The 6,000-nt window shown below is 44.5% G+C and overlaps 1 long non-coding RNA gene across 2 annotated transcripts in view; it reads right to left on the bottom strand.

The window, feature by feature from the left end:
• The window catches only part of LOC128696830 (uncharacterized), a 179,799-nt gene extending 174,652 nt beyond the window's left edge, over positions 1 to 5,147 (bottom strand). For both annotated transcript variants that reach the window (XR_011393426.1, XR_011393427.1), the window contains exons 1-2: positions 5,063 to 5,147; positions 3,021 to 3,149 (exon numbers count right to left, since the gene is read on the bottom strand). This is a non-coding gene — a long non-coding RNA (uncharacterized lncRNA). The remainder of the gene's footprint in view (positions 1 to 3,020; positions 3,150 to 5,062) is intronic.
• Between the last annotated feature and the right edge of the window lie 853 nt (positions 5,148 to 6,000).

A 6,000-nucleotide genomic window follows, 5' to 3' on the forward strand; every position in this document is an offset into this window, starting at 1 on the left:
TACCTGATTGCCTGCCTGCTTGAATACCTGATTGCCTGCATACCTGAATACCTGATTGCCTGCCTGCCTGAATACCTGACTGCCTGCCTGCCTGAATACCTGGCTGCCTGCCTGGCTGAATACCTGACTGCCTACCTGCCTGAATATTTGACTCCCTGCCTGCCTGAATACCTGACTGCCTGCCTTCCTGAATACCTGACTGCCTGCCTGCCTGAATACCTGACTGCCTGCATACCTGACTGCCTGACTACCTGACTGCCTGCATACCTGACTGCATGCATACCTGACTGCCTGACTACCTGACTGCTTGACTACCTGACTGCCTGCCTGCCTGCATACCTGACTGCCTGCATACCTGACTGCCTGACTACCCGACTGCCTGACTACCCGACTGCCTGACTACCTGATTGCCTGACTACCTGACTGCCTGACTACCTATCTGCCTGCATACCTGACTGCCTGCATACCTGACTGCCTGACTACATGACTGCCTGACTACCTGACTGCCTGACTGCCTGACTACCTGTCTGCCTGCCTGACTACCTGACTGCCTGACTACCTGTCTGTCTGCCTGCCTGCCTGCCTGCCTGCCTGCCTGACTGCCTGACTGCCTGACTGCCTGTCTGTCTGCCTGCCTGACTACCTGACTGCCTGCCTGCCTGACTGACTGCCTGACTGCCTGACTGACTGACTGACTGACTGACTGCCTGACTGACTGACTGACTGACTGACTGACTGCCTGACTGACTGACTGCCTGCCTGACTGACTGACTGACTGACTGACTGCCTGCCTGACTGACTGACTGCCTGACTGCCTGCCTGACTGACCGCCTGACTGACTGCCTAACTGACTGCCTGCCTGACTGACTGATTGCCTGCCTGACTGCCTGACTGCCTGACTGACTGACTGCCTGACTGCCTGACTGCCTGACTGCCTGACTGACTGACTGCCTGACTGACTGACTGCCTGCCTGACTGCCTGACTGCCTGACTAACTGACTGCCTGACTGCCTGACTGACTGACTGACTGACTGACTGCCTGCCTGCCTGCCTGACTGACTGACTGACTGCCTGACTGACTGACTGACTGACTGCCTGACTGACTGCCTGCCTGACTGCCTGCCTGACTGACTGCCTGACTGACTGCCTGACTGACTGACTGACTGCCTGACTGCCTGACTGCCTGACTGCCTGACTGCCTGACTGACTGCCTGACTGACTGCCTGACTGACTGCCTGACTGACTGCCTGACTGACTGACTGACTGCCTGACTGACTGCCTGACTGACTGCCTGACTGACTGCCTGACTGACTGCCTGACTGACTGCCTGACTGACTGCCTGACTGACTGCCTGACTGACTGCCTGACTGACTGACTGCTTGACTGCCTGACTGCCTGACTGCCTGACTGCCTGCCTGACTGCCTGACTGACTGCCTGACTGACTGACTGCCTGACTGACTGCCTGACTGACTGCCTGACTGACTGCCTGACTGACTGCCTGACTGACTGCCTGAGTGTATGTATGAACGTGATGAGAACTATCTTTTTTTACTCTCATGCACAACTTCCTTTGTTCCTCTCTCTCTCTCTGTCTCTCTGTCTCTCTCTCTCTCTCTCTCTCCCTCTCTCTCTCTCCCTCTTATTTTCCACTATCACGTCATCTTAATGACACAAGTACACCTCGTTATTTGAAGACATTAAAACGTTTCTTCCGTTACTGGCTGGGTGTCACGTAAGCCTTAATTATTCCCTATGAACTCTTCCCCTTCATCTTCATTACCTTCCTCTTCGTTATCTTTCTCTTCGTTACCTTCCTCTTCGTTATCTTTCTCTTCGTTACCTTCCTCTTCGTTATCTTTCTCTTCGTTACCTTCCTCTTCGTTATCTTTCTCTTCGTTACCTTCCTCTTCGTTATCTTTCTCTTCGTTACCTTCCTCTTCGTTATCTTTCTCTTCGTTACCTTCCTCTTCGTTACCTTCCTCTTCGTTATCTTTCTCTTCGTTACCTTCCTCTTCGTTATCTTTCTCTTCGTTACCTTCCTCTTCGTTATCTTTCTCTTCGTTACCTTCCTCTTCGTTATCTTTCTCTTCGTTACCTTCCTCTTCGTTATCTTTCTCTTCGTTACCTTCCTCTTCGTTATCTTTCTCTTCGTTACCTTCCTCTTCGTTATCTTTCTCTTCGTTACCTTCCTCTTCGTTATCTTTCTCTTCGTTACCTTCCTCTTCGTTATCTTTCTCTTCGTTACCTTCCTCTTCGTTATCTTTCTCTTCGTTACCTTCCTCCTCGTTATCTTTCTCTTCGTTACCTTCCTCTTCGTTATCTTTCTCTTCGTTACCTTCCTCTTCGTTATCTTTCTCTTCGTTACCTTCCTCTTCGTTATCTTTCTCTTCGTTACCTTCCTCTTCGTTATCTTTCTCTTCGTTACCTTCCTCTTCGTTATCTTTCTCTTCGTTACCTTCCTCTTCGTTATCTTTCTCTTCGTTACCTTCCTCTTCGTTATCTTTCTCTTCGTTACCTTCCTCTTCGTTATCTTTCTCTTCGTTACCTTCCTCTTCGTTATCTTTCTCTTCGTTACCTTCCTCTTCGTTATCTTCCTCTTCGTTACCTTCCTCTTCGTTATCTTCCTCTTCGTTACCTTCCTCTTCGTTATCTTTCTCTTCGTTACCTTCCTTTTCGTAACTTGTTTGTGTGAACCATCCCCCCTCTCTCTCTCTCTCTTCTCCTCTTGCAGTAGTAAGGATACTAGTAGTAGTAGTAGTAGTAGTAGTAGTAGAAATATTAACAATAGTAATAATGATACTAGTAGCAACTGTAGTATTAATGGTAACAAAAGGAATAGTGTAATAGCAATAGTAATAGCAATGGTAGCTGTGTACGATTAATAGTAGGACTGTTGGTGGTTCTCTCTCTCTCTCTCTCTCTCTCTCTCTCTCTCTCTCTCTCTCTCTCTCTCTCCTATCCCTCGTACTGAGGAAGGCAGTAGGTGCGATCTGCAGTGTCAACAGCCACCCAGACATACCCAGTGACCCAGCACCGACTCGATGGGTCGTCCAGCTCAGTGCCTGCGGAGGTAATGGTCGAATCATTTCCCGATCGACTGAAGAAAACCAACGGGGTCATCTCAGCACTCCTCTGTCGCCTGCTGCACCTACACAAAAAAGAAACACATTCACCAACGTTCACTCAATAGTCGTCTTGCCAGAACTGTGCAGACACACGTGTGTGTGTGTGTGTGTGTGTGTGTGTGTTTGTTTCTGAAAGTAGGTTGCTGAGGAAGCTTCTGAGAGACGTTTCGCCCTGTATAAAGCTTGACAAAGCTCAGTTTAGAGCTTGACAAAGCTCAGTGTAAAGCTTGGTAAAGCTCAGTGTACAGCTTGACAAAGCTCAGAGTAGAGCTTGACAAAGCTCAGTGTAGAGCTTGACAAAGCTCAGTGTAGAGCTTGACAAAGCTCAGTGTAGAGCTTGACAAAGCTCAGTGTAGAGCTTGACAAAACTCAGTGTAGAGCTTGAAAAAACTCAGTGTAGAGCTTGAAAAAACTCAGTGTAGAGCTTGGTAAAGCTCAGTGTAGAGCTTGACAAAGCTCAGTGTAGAGCTTGACAAAGCTCAGTGTAGAGCTTGACAAAGCTCAGTGTAGAGCTTGACAAAGCTCAGTGTAGAGCTTGGTAAAGCTCAGTGTAGAGCTTGACAAAGCTCAGTGTAGAGCTTGACAAAGCTCAGTGTAGAGCTTGACAAAGCTCAGTGTAGAGCTTGACAAACGCTATTGTGTAGTCTATAATTATAATTATGTGGATTATAATTATCTATTTTTCTACATCTATCTATCGATAGATATCTATCGATAGATAATTATAATCCGCATAGTAATTCTCAAAAGATTTAAAAAAAAAAAATTACCTCGAAAACTTTTGCAATTGCAATTAGCTCTGGATAATTAATACATTTTTTACATTTTTTTCCAAAATATTTCAGTTTTTTTTAATTGACTTGGTGATGATAGATTATTTTTTAGAGAAATTTTGGGGAATATATACCAAGGTAGAGAAAATATGCATAGTGAGGGAAATATACCTAAAAAAAATTAAGGAAATGGACGTAACAATCAAGGAATATTTCCCTAGGATCCAGGGAAATATATCTAGAAACCTACGAATATTTCCCTTCGGAATCTAGGGAAATAACCTAGAAATCTAGAATATATCTAGAAATCTAGGAATATACCTGTAAATTTAGAAATATTTACCCTAGGAATCTAGGGAAATAACCCAGAAATCTAGAAATATACCGAGAAATCTAGAAATATACCTAGAAATCAAGGAATATACCTAGAAATATAGAAATATTTCCCTAGGAATTCAGGGAAATAACCCACAAATCTAGAAATATACCTAGAAATCTAAGAATATTCCTAGAAATCTAGAAATATTTCCCCAAGGAATCTAGGGGAAGTACTCTCAGAAATTAGGGGAAACATACCTAAGAATTTAGGAAAAGAGTAAAATACGGGATAATATTCCAAGGAATTTATAGATATATTTTAAATAATTCTTAGAAATCATCCGAAAAACTTGGAAAAAATAATACTGGAGAAGTAAAGGAATTAATGAATTTTAGGGAAAATGTATTTTGGAATTGATGAAGATATACTATGGCATTTAGGGAAATATTACAACAAATATAAGGTAATATGACTTGGAATTTAGGGGAAAATATCGAGGAATTTATAGGGAATTATACTCGACTATCTGACAGAATTAGATACTCCTAAATAGTTGGGGAATTTAAGGTGACTTTGGAGAGATTTTAAAGTAAGAATAAAGAGAATATAAAAAGGTTTTAAGTATAGTGAGAGAGAGAGAGAGAAAGATTAAAAAGAAAAAGAAAAGGAAAGAGAGAGAGAGAGAGAGAGAGAGAGAGAGAGAGAGAGAGAGAGAGAGAGAGAGAGAGAGAGAGAGTACATAAAAGCACCGAAGAACCTCCCCCCTCCACCCCACCCCCAAGAGCACGATTTCACCAATCCATCACCAGCCCAGAAAATATATGTGAGTATAGCACTATCTTACCGGCGGAGGCGATCCTAATGCCAGAACCCCGTCGGTAGGGTCGATAATCCCGCCTGCTGCACCTTTACTCCCGTTCCTACCTGCGGGGGAAAGAAGAGAGCAGTGTCATTATCACGGGTAAGAAACTCCCGTTGTAGCCACATAAGTGCGAAACAGCGTAATGATGTTTCACCCCCCCCGCACGTCTCTACCCCGCACCCCACCATAACAAGACGGGACCTGAAGTGCCTCACCCCTTCCCCACGACGGGGGGAGCAGAGGGGGGAAGAAGTGTCCTGAAGGGTGATACAGTGAGTGAGGATTTAAAGAGATAGGCAAAGAGGGTGATAGGCAAAGAGGGTGATAGGCAAAGAGGGTGATTGGCAAAGAGGGTGATAGGCAAAGAGGGTGATTGGCAAAGAGGGTGATAGGCAAAGAGGGTGATAGGCAAAGAGGGTGATTGGCAAAGCGGTTTAGGACACTTCCTTAACGTAATATGACACACCCTGAGTGTATACCTATCACAAACTATGTAATACACCGTGGGAACACCTGCACTGTGTGTACCTATGATATTTACATAATGGGACCTCCCCCTCCTGTGTGTCGTTACCCTATTCTATACGATAGTCACACAGAAGACACAAAGTGCTGCTACAATATTTTATATAATAGTTACATTGTGAGAGCCAAAAGTTTGGCTATATTTCCCCCCTGTCGTATTCCATCACACAGGATGGATGTCATGCATGAAGTAATGAAATGTGTCAGCCTGAGCTGGGATACTTTAGCAAGAGTTCAGTAGCGACGACAGCTTCAAGGTTTACTTCCAGCACACACACACACACACACACACACACACACACATATATATATATATATATATATATATATATATATATATATATATATATATATAAGAACATAAGAAAGGAACACTGCAGGAGGCCTGTTGGCCC

Source organism: Cherax quadricarinatus, chromosome 52 (assembly GCF_038502225.1).
Source record: "Cherax quadricarinatus isolate ZL_2023a chromosome 52, ASM3850222v1, whole genome shotgun sequence".
Lineage (NCBI taxonomy): Eukaryota > Metazoa > Arthropoda > Malacostraca > Decapoda > Parastacidae > Cherax > Cherax quadricarinatus.